This window comes from Saccopteryx leptura, chromosome 3, assembly GCF_036850995.1.
Source record: "Saccopteryx leptura isolate mSacLep1 chromosome 3, mSacLep1_pri_phased_curated, whole genome shotgun sequence".
Classification (NCBI taxonomy): Eukaryota; Metazoa; Chordata; class Mammalia; order Chiroptera; family Emballonuridae; genus Saccopteryx; species Saccopteryx leptura.
Genome location: NC_089505.1, coordinates 269,662,519 through 269,677,921, shown reverse-complemented (window position 1 = coordinate 269,677,921; position 15,403 = coordinate 269,662,519). Strand labels below are relative to the sequence as shown.

General features: G+C 40.7%; 1 non-coding gene across 1 annotated transcript; it reads left to right on the top strand.

The window, feature by feature from the left end:
• The first annotated feature begins 869 nt into the window (after positions 1 to 869).
• LOC136401988 (U6 spliceosomal RNA) lies at positions 870 to 973 on the top strand. Its single transcript, XR_010750905.1, has one exon. It is a non-coding gene; the product is annotated as a U6 spliceosomal RNA (small nuclear RNA).
• Positions 974 to 15,403: the final 14,430 nt, after the last annotated feature.

Genomic DNA, 15,403 nt, shown 5'->3' with positions numbered 1-15,403 from the left:
AAATAACTAAATTATCTTTTTCTCCCTGTGCTTCCAGAACAGACATTAATACAGGGAATTCTGTGAAATGAAATGCCACTGCTGTGTTGGCCAGGCTTATTTACAAACCTCTGATTTGGTCAATAGCTCCCAGGCAGCCTCCTGTGAATCACAGGGTTGAGACTGCCCCTTAGAAGACCAAGATATTGCCCTGTCTCAGCAAGCTCTTGATTACCTGAGTGCTAACCACTTATGGAGCAGGAGGGTGCTGGATGGCTGTCAACCTCAGTTAGTTTCAGTCTTTGAAATCTAGCCCACTAGATCCTTCCAACGCTAACAGAGCAAAAAAAAATTCCAAATATCCCATTATAAAAATGGTCAAATAGCCTGACCTGATGGTGCAACATCACCTGAAAATGTCTTAGAAATGCACATTATCACTTGACCAGGCAGTGGCACAGTGGAGAGCTCATGGGCCTGGGAAGCTGAGGACCCAGGTTCAAAAACTGGAGGTCACCGGCTTGAGTGCAGGCTCATCTTGCTTTAGTGTGGGGTCACTGGCTTGAGTGTGGGATCGCTAGCTTGAGTGTGGGATTATGCACATGACCACATGGTTGGTGGCTTGGGCCCAAGGTCACTGGCTTGAGCAAAGGGTCACTGGCTCAGCTGGAGCTGCCCAGTCAAGGCACATATGAGAAAGCAATCAATGAACAACTAAGGTGCTGCAATGAAGAATTGATGCTTCTCATCTCTCTCACTTCGTGTCTGCCCGTACCTGCCTGTCCCTCTCTCTCTCACTAAAAAAAAAAAAAAGAAAAAAAAAAGAAAAGAAAAAAAAAAGGTCAAATAAAATAATCTTGAAGAACAAGCTGAAGATATAGTAACTTAGACATTATAATATTGGTGCAAGAAAACACTTGATACAATACAGAGAAGATTAGCATGACCCCTGCACAAGGATGACATGCAATTTAAAAAGAAAAAAAAAAAGAATAAACAAATCAACAAATGGAACAGAATAGAGAAAAAGAACCACATATTTACAGTCACCTGATTAATGACAGGCAATAAATATTATAAAACAAAGGGCAAAAGATGGTTTTTCTATTAAATATAGTGTTGGGTGAATTGACTATCTGCATGGAATAAAATGTATCTGGATCCCCAATTCACACTATACACAAAAGTCAATTCCAAATGGATTATATATCTAAATATGAAAGAAAAAGTAATAGACTTTGGAGGAAAACATAGAAGACTATCTTCATGAATTTGGAGGGGGCAGAGATTACTTAAACAGTCACTAGAAGCATTAACCATTAAAAAATGATAAATTGGCCAAGTTAAAATGAAAAGTAAATAAAAAACTTCTGAGTGAAGAGAACACACAAAGTGGGAAAAAATATTTACATACAGATATTCAACTTGCTGGACAGAAAAAAGAGCAAGGATTGGAACAGGCACTTCACAAAGAGTAAATCTAAATGGACAATAAAAAAAAGAAACTCAATATTAGCTATTAAGAAAATTCAAATTAAAACCACAATGAAATACTGTTACACATCCATTAGAATGGCTAAAACTAAAAAGACTGATAATACTGTTGACAAGGACATGAGGCAACTGTAACTCTTATACATTGTTGATGGGATGTAAATTGGTATGACCATTTTGGAAAACTGTTTACCAGTATCTATTAGTCATGATTCAATGTTAGGTGAAAAGTGTAGAATAGAAAATTATTTATACAGCGTATTCCCAGTTATATATACATTCACACATATATATGTACATACATACACACAAAAACAAGGAAGAAAACATACTACAATACTTCTTGTTCCCTAGGAGGGGGTTCTATTAGGAACAAATACTGATTTTTACCAAAGGTTTTGTAGCAAAGACAGAGAAGGGTGATATACTGTATGGTTCACAGCACTTCATATACTTCCCTCAGATGTGCCTTGTGATTGTTAATTTTATGTGTCAACTTGACTGGGCTCTGTGATGTGGAAACACCTAGTGTCTGTGAGGGTGTTCTGAGAAGAGATTAGCATTTGACAAGGTAGCCTGAGTTAAGCAGATTGCCATCCCCAATCTGTGTGGGCATCATATAATCCACCAAGGACCTGAATAGAACAAAAAGGTGAAGAAAGAGGAAATTCCCTCTTTTCCTATTTGAGCTGAGATCTTTGTTTTCTGCCATCAGACTGGAATTTACTCCATTTTCTCTCTGGTCCTTTGGACTGGAACTTACATCATCAGTTGTCCTGGTTCTCAGGTCTAAGGACTTGGACTGTAATTACACCACCATCTTTCATGGGTCTCAGTTTGCAAATGGCAGACTGTAGGACTTCTCAGCCTCCATAATCATGTAAGCCAACTCCTCATAATAAATCTCTTTATATATATAAAAATTTTTTCTGAGTCCAGAATCAACTGTTTCATCTAGTTATTGACTAATGTTATTAAGGCTATATATCTCTTGTTGATTCCATTTTTTTCTAGAGAACCCTGACTAATACATGCCTCATCTCAATTCTTTTCAGCTACAAGCCAGGCAAGGTTTCCTTCTCTGGGTAACATCTAGACAGATCCTTCCCATCCCAGGTCTCTAAATATCTCTCTTTCTTAGGCAAAACAATTCATTTCATTTCTCCAAATATGCACACATCAATCATTCACTCATGGAAAAAAAAAACCCTCCATAAATTCTTATCACATGCAATTTTCAAGTTTTCTATAATAAGTTATATTATTTTCAGAATCAAGAAATTCTGAAGTACTCATAGCAACTCAGTAGAAGGAAATTTTCTCTAGGCAATGGCAGTATTAATGAAAGCATGTATTCTGCAAGACCAATCCAATGGGTTAAAATTAACTTTAGGTCCAGAAATTCCTCAACCTAAAAAATATGCCTATAGGTACAAATTTATGTGGTAGTTTGAATTATCTGTGTAGCAGCTCCCCTTGGTGAGGGAAAAGATTGAAGAACTAGTATTAGCCTTACATACCTGTATCAATCACCAAATGAAAGAGTTAACTCAGGGGTCGGGAACCTATGGCTCATGAGCCAGATGTGGCTCTTTTGATGGCTGCATCTGGCTTGCAGACAAATCTTTAATAAAAAATAATAACATTAAAAATATAAAACATTCTCATGTATTATAATCCATTCATTTCCTACCGCTCATGTTTATGGTTGCAGGTGGCTGGAGCCAATCACAGCTGTCCTCTGGGACAACACCAAGTTTTTATTGGATAATGCTTAATGTACATGGGTCATTGTGAGGTCAGGAAGTAAACTTCCCTTCTTTTAATCAAGTAGTCAGCTAGCTAATTGCAGAAACCCTTTTGATGAAGAAGATAGCTAAAAGAAAAAATGGTGAGGAGTATCGTATTTTCAGCAGGAATGAACAGAGGAATTTGCCTTTGTGGAGAGAGCGGGTTCTGCAGTGTGTCTAATATGCAATAATAAAATTGCATCGATGAAATGGTCAAATATAAAGCGGCACTTTGACACATGCCATACTACATTTCCATCGAAATATCCAGCGGGGGACAGCAGGAGGAAAGCATGTCAAGAGCTACTGTGCAGAGTGCAAGCTAGTCAGCAGCAACTCTGTGTTTGGACCCAACAAGGTGACTGGAATTCGGCTAGCTTTGCTGGTGCTTTAGCAATTGTGAGAAATGGAAAGCCATTCACAGATGGGGAGTATGCCAAAACATTCATGCTTGATGTTGCCAGTGAACATTTTGACGACTTTTCGGATAAAGACAAGATAATCAAATGAATAAAAGACATGCCTCTGTCAGCAAAAACTGTTCACAATTGTACCATCACGATGGCATATCAAATTGGGGCAACACAAATGAAGGACATAAATTCAGTACCATTCTTTTCTCTTGCTTTGGATGAGTCAACAGAGGTAAGCCATTTATCCCAGTTCAGCGTGATTGCAAGGTGTGCTGTCAGTAACACACAACGTGAGGAAAGTCTTGCTGTTTTGCCTATGAAAGAGAAAACAAGAGGGGAGGATTTATTCAAGTCTTTCACTGAGTTCGCTAAAGAAAAAAAATCTACCGATGGATAAACTTATTTCAGTGTGTACTGATGGTGCTCCGTGCATGGTGGGGAAAAACAGAGGATTCGTAGCGCTTCTTTGTGAACATGAAAAGAGACCCATTCTAAGTTTTCACTGCATCCTACATCAGGAGGCACTTTGTGCTCAGATATGTGGCGAGCCGCTTAGTGAGGTGATGTCTCTGGTCATTCGGGTGGTCAACTTTATTGTTGCCCAAGCCTTAAATGATGGCCAGTTTAAAACACTGCTGGATGAAGTTGGGAATAATTATCCTGGTCTGCTTCTGCACAGCAATGTGCATTGGTTGTCAAGAGGGAAGGTGCTCAGCCGTTTCGCAGCTTGTCTGAGCGAAATCCAGACTTTTCTTGAAATGAAAAACGTTGAGCATCCTGAGTTAGCTAACACTGAGTGGCTCCTGAAGTTCTACTATCTCATGGACATGACTGAACATCTGAACCAGCTCAATATGAAAATGCAAGGCGTTGGAAATACAGTCTTATCCCTTCAACAAGCAGTGTTCGCATTTGAAAACAAGCTGAAACTCTTCATTGCAGACATTGAAATAGGTCGTTTACTACACTTTGACAAACTGGGAGAATTTAAAGATGCATGCACAGCAAGTGACCCTGCTCAACATCTTGACCTCCAGCAGCTAGCGGGCTTCACATCTAATCTCCTGCAGTCATTCAAAGTGCGCTTTGGAGAATTTTGTGAGCGCACTCGTTTTTTTAAGTTCATTACCTATCCACATGAGTGTGCAGTGGACAGCGCCGACCTGAGTTACATCCCCGGTGTCTCTGTCAGAGTTTTGAGCTACAAGCTGCTGACCTGAAGGCCTCAGACATGTGGGTAAATAAATTCAAGTCACTGAATGAAGATTTGGAAAGACTTGCACGACAGCAAGCAGAGCTGGTGAGCAAACACAAGTGCGGAGAAATGAAAAAACTTCAACCTGCAGACCAGCTGATTGTCAAACCTTGGAATGCACTTCCCATCACACACCACACACTGTAGCGTGTGAATATTGCTGTACTGACAATGTTTGCCTATGTATGCATGTGAGCAGTCTTTCTCATATCTAAAGAACGTTAAGACCAATCTATGATCACGTTTAACAGATGGAAGTCTCAACGCCTGCATGAAGCTTAACCTCACCACGTATCAACCAGACTATAAAGCCATCAGCAAAACCATGCAGCACCAGAAGTCACATTAATGGTAAGAAGTACTTTATTCATCATTGGTTAGCAACAGTATAACAACGTTATTAAAAAGAATTCAGAGATTTATTGTACTTTAAAAGTGTTGGTCTTACATAAAATGCACACATTTTATTTGTATTTAGTGTTAAACATATTGTATGGCTCTCACGGAATTACATTTTAAAATATGTGGCATTCATGGCTCTCTCAGCCAAAAAGGTTCCCAATCCCTGAGTTAACTCAAGACTCAGAGAAAACAGTGGCATGAGCAAACACAAGAATTAGGTGGTTTGATACTCATTCCTGCTTACCTTTATAATTTTTTAGGAGCAGCATGATTATCTTCCTAAAGTCACTCTGAACTAATGCAGTATGAGGTTGTATCCCATCCACGCACCTACTCATGTGTGTCTTTCCCATGTTCCACTCACTATTCCAGGCGCCAGGGTGCAGCAGTGAACAAGGTGTACAAGGCCTTTCTTCTATGGAGCATATCAAGAAGAGAGCATTCAACAGAGGGAATATTTAAAATAATATTATCATATGTATTTTTATATTCTCTAATGCTTGCTGCCATGGGACTTACACCCACTGAAGCAGCATTTTTTGGAGATTCAGGAGAAGGATGGATACCACTTAAAAAAAAAAAAAGTCATTGCTCAGCTATTTTCCTCCAGCAAGAAAATTGTGGTGAAACTTAGTCCCATCAAAAGAAAAGAGTTTCGCCTGACCAGGCAGTGGCGCAGTGGATAGAGTGTTGGACTGGGATGTAGAGGACCCAGGTTCGAGACCCTGAGGTCGCCAGCTTGAGCGCAGGCTCATCTGGTTTGAGCAAAAAAAAAAAAGCCCACCAGTTTGAACCCAAAGTCGCTGACTTCAGCAAGCTGTTACTTGGTGTGCTGAAGGCCCGTGGTCAAGGCACATATGAGAAAGCAATCAATGAACAACTAAGGTGTCGCAACACGCAAGGAAAAACTAATGATTGATGCTTCTCATCTCTCTCTGTTCCTGTCTGTTCCTGTCTATCCCTCTCTTTGACTCACTCTCTGTGTAAAAAAAAAAAAAAAAAAAAAAAGACTTTCTAAATTACTTTACATATCAATGAATAAGCTTGAAGTACTATTTTTTTTTCCATAGTGCAAAGTATACATCTACCCAAAACTTGCTGCTATAGGAGGAGCCCAAAGAACATCAGTGCCAGCTGGTTGGGAAATGACGGAGAGGGAGAGAGGCTGGGAGCTTCAGTGGACTGGATGAAGAATGGGGTATAAAATAAAGAGAGGCCCAATAGATAGGGACATTGGGACCAAGAGCACATAGTTGGAATCTGGGGCTCTACTTAGGGATATCAGCATATCGATCACAACACTCAGACAGGATTAGCTTTCCCTTAGTTATCTTCAGACAAGTAAACTGTCAGGTCCAGTCACTCAACAATGAATACCCGTGAGAAATTAGAGGACACTGGATCCCAGCAATGCCTCCAATGCAATGTGCTCATGTAAGTGATACTCCTCTGCATTGTCATTTGTCACTCTAGAAAGGAACCGAAGGGAGGGAAAAAATCTGAAATATTGAAGATTTTATCCCCCAGAAGATAGAACACTTATCAAGAGTCCTGGCTGGGAGAAAATTGACCCTAAGTACCCACACCTTTCTTGACCTTATCCGGGAAAAGTGGTCTTGGTTGTGTCCACTATCCTCTCTGTCACCTTTCTCATATATTTCTAAATTTCCTCTCTTTATACCTGACCTTCATTCTCAAGTATAATTCTCAGGAAAGATCCAAGATGGTGGTGGAGTAGATAGAAGTTGCACTCACCTCCTTCAGGACCAAACTGAAATTACAACTAAAACATAAAACAATCAACCTGAATAACTAACTGAAGACTAGTGAAACAGAAGTTTTATAACCAAGGACTTACAGAAGAAACCACATCAAGTCTGGTGGGAAGAGTGGGGACACGAAAAGGACTGGCCCCACAGCCGCATGTGGCTGCTGAGAATCTGGAGGGATATCTCAACTGCAAAGGCTCCCTCTCAGGAGTAAGGGGGTCTCAAACTCATGCCAGGTTCCTCAGCCCAAAAACCCCAGAGCTGGGAAGAGACATTCACATAACATCTGACTGTGAAACTCAGCAGGGAGTCTGTCTGTTAGGGACTGATGAGAGTCTGCTAGAAACCCTTTTAAAGGGCCAGTGAACAAAATCTTGTTTATAGTCACTCATTCTGGGCTCCAGAAGAGGGATGGTAGAGTGGACAAGAGTCACATGAGGAGAGACTGGGTTGTGTGGCTCTGGGGAGAGAGCTGAAGGGAGAGCAGCCAGGGTCCCTGTGTTGATTTAACTCTCCCATACTGCAGACACCATCTTTCTTGGGTCAGCACTTCCCTCCATACAGCATCAGCCTGGGGGGATGCAATAGCCCCACCTTCCAAACTCCCTGTTACCCATCCTGAAGACCTCACTCCCTGCAGTGGAGTCAGTTACCAGGACCTGGGGTGTAGACATTGGGCAGACTCAGAAGGTGTCAGTGACTGAGTTGTGTGGTTCTGGGATGGGGACCATTCCCCTTACCTTCCCACAAGCTTGACCAACACCTCTCCCCCAGTAGACATCCACTAGCTCCACCCTCCTGACTTCTGGCTGCCCCAACCTGCTGATATGGGGTTCTCTAGGAGGTCCTGGCAGAATCAGGGGCCAGCTGAGTTGTGTGGCTCTAGGACAGGGCCATTTCCCCCTCACACATCCAACTGGTGCAGAGCCCTTCCTTCACATGGCCAAATCTTGGTCTGCTTGAGCCTGATAAACTCTGTTGGCCTAACCCTGACAACTACCTGAGACTCCACCCCACCACCAAGGTATGCAGGCACCTGGCAGATGGCAGCTAGCCTTGATGTATCTTGGGTCTTTTTCTGAGTGGCCTCAGGCCCGGCACTGGTACTGAGTTTGAACCTGTATAAATCTGGTGAATACCACTTGCCTTTATTTGGTGACTCTCTGAGAATCTACCTCATGACATTCATGTACTTCCAGGCAGCTGGCAGGTGGAGGCAGGCAGAGGTGGATCTTGGGGTGATTTGGGCCTTTTGCTTACTTACTTGCCCCTGGGCTTGGTGCTAGTGTAAACCAGGCTTGGTGTGCAGCTTTGCCCTTCCCATGTATACCCAGCCCCAGCAGAGGCATCTAGAAACTGGATTGCTTTGTAGCACAAAGCCAGTTGCCCAGGGCCCATTAGAGGCAATGCCTGACATTGACCAGTACTATAGTCCCTCCCAAGATGCCCCGGGACCAACACACCCAGTGGTGAATTTCAGAAAACATCAGGCCAGGATCCAGTTAGCTCCACAAGTGGCACATCCAAAGGGAGATGTAATCTCTGCTAAAGCAAATTCTGCAGTTCATATAATGTGATTGGGTCAATCCTCACAGTCAGCCAGCCTGAGAGTAGGCCCCATGCATGGATGGGCCAACAGAAATCAAGACATAAGGGCTCACATAACCCACACAAAGGACATTCCTAGGCACCTAACTCAGGTGATCAAGGAGACTGCACCACTGGATTCTGCAGGACACCTACTACATAAAGGCCATCCTACCAAGACTAAGAGACATAGCTGATCTACCTAGTATACAGAAGCAAACAAAGAGAGGCAGCTAAAATAGGGAAACAAAGAAACATATCCGAAAAGAAAAAACAGGAGAAACTCTCAGAAAAAGAAGTAAATGAAATGAAGGTATTTAATCTACCAGATATAGAGCTCAAAACAATGGTTATAAGGATGCTCAAGGAACTTAGGGGGAGAATGGGTGAATACAGTGAGAACTTAAACAAAGGGACAGTAAGTATGAAAAAGGACATATAACCCATAAAAAAAGAACCAGTCATAAAAAAAGAATATAATATTTGAAATGAAGAATAAACTAGAAAAAATAAACAGTAGGTTAGATGAAGCAGAGGATTGAATCAATGACTTGGAAGACAGGGTACTGTAGTAGAAAACACCCAGTCTAAGCAGTAGAAAGAAAAAAAGAATTAAAAAAAATGAGACTAGCTTAAGGGACCTTTGGGACAACATGAGGCATAACATTTGTATCATAGGGGTACCAGAAGGAGAAGAGAGAGAGAGAAAGGGATCAAGAATCTATTTGAGAAAATAATGACTGAAAATGTCCCTAAGCTGGTGAAAGAAAAGGGCACATAAGTTTAGGAAGCACAGAAAGCCTCAAACAAAGAGGCCGTAAAGAGGTCCACACCAAAACACATCATAATTAAAATGGAAAAAGTTAAAGAAAAACAGAATTTTAAAAGCAGCAAGAGAAAGGCAGTTGCCTACAAGAGAGCTCTCATAAGACTCAGCTGATTTCTTAACAGAAACATTTCAGGTCAGAAGAGATTGTCACAAAATACTCAAAGTGATGAAAAGACTTACAACCTAGACTACTTTAACCAGAAAGGCTATCATTTAAATTGAAGATGAAATTATGAGGTTCCTAGATAAGAAAGAGCTAAATAAGTTTATAACCACAAAACCAGTATTACAAAAAACTGTTAAAGGGTATTCTTAAAGAAGAAAGTGGGGGGTGGGGAAAAAGAGCAATTTTTAAAACATATTATAAAGAATAAAATGGTGATACTTGCCTATCAATAATCACTTTAAATGTAAATGGTGTAAATACTTTAATCAAAATACCTAGGGGCTGCCTGACCAGGAGGTGGCGCAGTGGATAGAGCATCGGACTGGGATGCGGAAGGACCCAGGTTCGAGACCTCGAGGTTGCCAGCTTGAGTGCAGGCTCATGTGGTTTAAGCAAAGCTCACCAGTTTGGACCCAAGTTCACTGGCTCAAGCAGGAGGTTACTCGGTTTGCTGAAGGCCCACAGTCAAGGCACACATGAGAAAGCAATCAATGAACAACTAAGGTGACACAACGAAAAACTGATGATTGATGCTTCTCATCTCTCTCTGCTTCTGTCTGTCTGTCCCTATCTATCCCTCTCTCTGAGACTCTCTCTCTGTCCCTGAAAAAAAAAAAAGACCTAGGGTAACTGAATGGATAAATAGATAAGACCCATATACATGCTATCTACAGGAGACGCACTTCAGAATGAAAGAAACAAACAGACTAAAAGTAAGGGAATGGAAAAAGATATTTTATTCAAGTAGAAATGAAAAATAAAGCTGGGGTAACAATACCCCAAAATGGACTTTAAAACTGAAGCTATAACAAGAGACAAAGAAGGACACTACATAATGATAGAGGGATCAAGCAAATTTTTTTCTCCAAATAAATTAATATTTCTTAATTTATAAAGAAATTAATTAACAAAGAAAAAGTAGCTATATCATTAATTTAAAATGTTAGGAATTTTGTTAAGAATTTAAAAGTTATACATACATATACATAAAGGTTGGATAATGGTTAAACTTAATTGTAGCAAGACAAAAATCATGAGATTGAAAAGAGAAATTAACAGAAATTAAAAATTAAAAATGACCCCATGATAAAAGTGTTTTAAATTTTGATTGGGGTAGTGTTTCCACAACTATATCAATTAACTAAAAATCATCTAATTCTGTGCTCTCCACTATGGTAGCCATCAGCCACAGGTAGCTATTTAAATGTAAATTTATTGAAACAATATTATTGCAAAGTTACAAGTTATCAAAACAATGTGGTACTGGCATAAGAAGATGAATATATATCAGTGAAATAGAATTGAGTGTCCAGAAATAAACTCATAACTCCATGGTCAGTTGACTGGTGCTTCATTTGAAGAAGAAATAATATTTTTTTCAACAAATGGTGCTGAAACAACTGGATAGCCACATGCAAAAAAAATGAAGTTGGATCCTCACTCACACCATAGACAAATCTTAACTCAAAATAGATCGAAGACCTAAATGTAAGAGCTAAAATTATAAAACTCTTAGAATAAAACAGAGGGGTAAATATTTGTGACCATGGATTTGGCAATGAAGTTTTAGATTTGACACCAAAAATACAAGTAACAAAAAAGAAAAATAGATAAATTGGGCACCGTACAAATTAATAACTTTTGTACAAAGGACACCATTAATAAAGTGAAAAGGCAATCAACAGAATGGGAGAAAATATTTGCAAATGATATATCTCATAACTAGTATAGTATACAGAAGAGATTAAGAATACTTGCAAATTAGTAATAAAAAGACAAAAAAGCCAGTTCCAAAATGGGCAAAAAGCCAAACAGACATTTCTCCAAAGAAGATATGTAAGTTGTCAATAAGCACGTTAAAGGTGGTTAAAACACAGACAACAGTTAACAATGTGGTGATTGCAGAGAGGTAGGAGAAAGGGCGGAGAAAGGGAGGAGGTGGAGATGGGTATAGGGGTGATGAATGGTGATGGATGAAGACTTGACTTGGGTGTGGGGGGGGTGAACACACAATATGGAGTACAGATGATATGTTGTAGAACTGGGCACCTGAAACCTGAATAATTATGTTAACCAGTGTCAACCCAATAAATTCAATTAAAAATAAAAATGTGGAGATGACGTCAGAGTTATGGCGGGGTAAGAAGCGATACTGATAAATCTCCCCCAAAACTCAACAAGATCTTCAACCAGAAACAGAAAAACCTATACTTGGAGCCTCCAGATGCTTCGCAATACACCTGAAGGTATGGTCGAGTGAAAAATTGGCTAAATATATAACCAAACCCCAAAGGAATTAGGGAGTAAGAAATGCTCCACCTTCCTCACTAACCTAAACAGGGTGGCTTTCTCTGGTAACTGTGAATATAGAAACTGAGGCGGGCAAAGAGGGTGAATAGATCCAGGCCGCGGCACAAACGGCCGAACCAGGCTGTGGCACGGAGATCCAAGCCGAGGAAAAACTGATCCTGTGGCAACCCGGGCAATACAAGCTAACACTCGCACCAAACCCAAACAAAGAAAGACAAGCGGGGCAGCCATTTTACCCGATCTCCTGGTCGGTGCGCAGTTAGTGGGCGAGAGATTTCTTCCTAAGCCCCGGGAGTGGGTGCCCGTGTTACCCCACAGAGAGGCAGAGTCAGAGGCCTTTGTGTGAGCCGAAAGCAGAATCTCTGGGCAGCCCCAGCGCCCTGGGAAAGCCGCGCACGGGAGGGAGCAAGAACTAATTCCAACGGTGGAAATTTTCCGTGCTGGTGGGGGTTTCACTCAGAGGGAAATGCGGCCGGCCTCATATCCTGGTCTGCGCATGCAGATAGTGAGTGAGAGATTCCTCCAAGTACCTCAGCAGTGCGCGCCCGTGTTGTCGCACAGAGGGGCAGAGTCAGGGGCCTTTGTGTGGGCCAAAGCGGAATCTCGGGCCGCCCCAGCGCCTTGCAAAAGCCGCACACGGGGATGGAGCGAGAGCCAATTCCAACGCTGCAACTTTTCCATGCGGTTGGGGGTTTCACTCAGAGCGTGAGACTGCTGGCCGGATATCCTGGTCTGCGCACGCAGATACTGAGCGAGAGTTTCCTCCAAGCACTCCGGAAGTGGGCGCCCGCCTGTGTTACCGGACAGAGTGGCAGAGCCAGAGGTCTTTGAGTGGGCGGAAAGCCCGCCTGATTATGCTAGCAGCTCTGACTGACTGAGCCTTACCCAGAGCCCTGTGCTGAGTGGAAATAGAGTGGGGAGTTGCCAGCTCTTTGAGCCTCTTACTATCCAGGCAGAGGCAGCAGCAACCCCATAGCTGGATTATCAGGCTACTAATTGAGGAAGGAAAGACTAGGAGAAAGGCTCCAGGAACACAGACTCTCTCACTGTCGGAGCCTATAAATGCTAATGTGCCTCGACTGCCAATGAGACTAAAGCACAATACATGACATTGCCATAGAGACTTATCAACTGCAAACCTCTACCTGAGCATGCCAAAGGGGCAGAACCCGGGGTACAGAGTCACCGACCAGGAAGAGGGAGAGAAAAGAAAAAGCAAGAAGATAACCTCTCAAAATCAAGAATAATCTGCAGACTTTATAACCTATCCCATTTTATTATATTTGTTCATCTGTTTCTCTTATCTTCATTCTTGATACTTTTTTTCCTCTTCCAATTTGGCCGATTAACTCTCTGCCGGTCTTACTCTCTCCTCTCCTTGAACTACACTACCCATAAGTGTTACATCTCCCATTATCTTTTCTCTCCTCTTCCTTTCTCTCTATGAGGGTTGCACTCCAAAACCCTTAACTCTCTCTCTCTCTCTCTCTCTCTCTCTCTCCTTTCTTTTTTCTTCTTTTAGTGGTTCCCTCTTTTTTTTCTCTCTCTCTCTCTTTCTTTTCTCCCTCTATATTAGTTTCTTCCTTTCTCCTTTACATCTCCTCTCCTTCAAACCTCAATTACAAACAAATGATCTTATCTGGGACTCAAACTTATGTTTGTGGCATTTTGGGGGGGTTTTACTTCACCTTTTTAACTCACTAGCAGTGCTCCCATCCCTGGCTCTCCATTTTATCTAGTTCTTGTTCCACTAAATACAATAGTAATTTTTTAATTTGTCCCCCCATTTTTCTGTTTTCCTCTTATTCCTCTCATCATAACTCTTAGACAACCAACACCTAAAAGCAAATCATTTTATTCTTGACCCAAATTTTTTCCTTATTTGCTTTTTGTGGGTCCATACCCCCTTTTTTTTCTTTTTTTTTGCCCCTTTATTACTTTTCCTCAATTCAGGCCCTCCATCACAGGCATTGTTTATTATAATTCACAGTTCACCACAAGATTTTCTCAAGAAAGAGGGGAGAGGAGAGGAGAGGAAAAAAGGAGGGGGGGAATAATTTCCTTTTAAAAAAAATTTTATTTTATTTTATTATTAATTTTTTTTAAAAAAAACTCTTTTTTATTTTTTATTTTTTTATTTTTTAACTTTTTATTCTTTATTAAATATCATTAATACTATCAACAAAACCACCCTCAGATGCCATTAAGGAAGAGAAAATCGAATATCATGGATACAAAAGAAAGAGAGGTAACACAGCTAGATGAGGAAAAATCTATGGAGAAAAAATTTAATATATTGGAAACCTTGGAGCTAAATGACAGAGAATTCAAGATAGAAATCCTAAAAATCCTCCGAGATATACAAGAAAACACAGAAAGACAATTTAGGGAGCTCAGAAAACAACTCAATGAACACAAAGAATATATTTCCAAGGAAATTGAAACTATAAAAACAAATCAAACAGAGATGAAAAACTCAATTCACGAGCTGAAAAACGAAGTAATAAGCTTAGCTAATAGAACAGGTCAGATAGAAGAGAGGATTAGTGAAATAGAAGACAAGCAACTTGAGGCACAACAGAGAGAAGAAAGAGACTCAAAAATTTAAAAAAATGAGGTAGTCCTACAAGAATTATCTGACTCCATCAAAAAGAATAACATAAGAATAATAGGTATATCAGAGGGAGAAGAGAGAGAAAATGGAATGGAGAACATACTCAAACAAATAATAGATGAGAACTTCCCAAGCCTGTGGAAAGAACTAAAGCCTCAAGTTCAAGAAGCAAACAGAACTCCGAGTTTTCTTAACCCCAACAAACCTACTCCAAGGAATATCATAATGAAATTGACACAAACCAACAGCAAAGAAAAAATTCTCAAGGCAGCCAGGGAAAAGAAGAATACAACATATAAAGGAAGGCCCATTAGATTATCATCAGATTTCTTAACAGAAACTCTACAAGTTAGAAGAGAGTGGACCCCAATATTTAAAGTCCTGAAAGAGAGGAACTTTCAGGCACGAATACTATACCCATCAAAGCTATCCTTCAAATATGAAGGAGAAATAAAAACATTCACAGATAGAGAAAAGATGAGGGAATTTATCAGCAGAAAACCCCCACTCCAGGAATTACTAAAGAGGGTTCTCCAATCAGATACAAAGAACAAAAAAAAAACAGAGCCACAAGTAAAAGCTCCAAGAAGAACACAATAAAACCAAATTTAAACTGTGACAACAACAAAAAGAAAGAGGGGGAGAAGATGGAGATTAACAGTAGCAAAGGACGATGGAGTGCAAAAGTACTCACAAAATAGTTTGCTACAATGAACAGGGTAGGGACCCTTTTCATTACTCAAAGGTAACCACCATTGAAAAAACCACCACAGAAGCACATGAGATAAAAAAGAT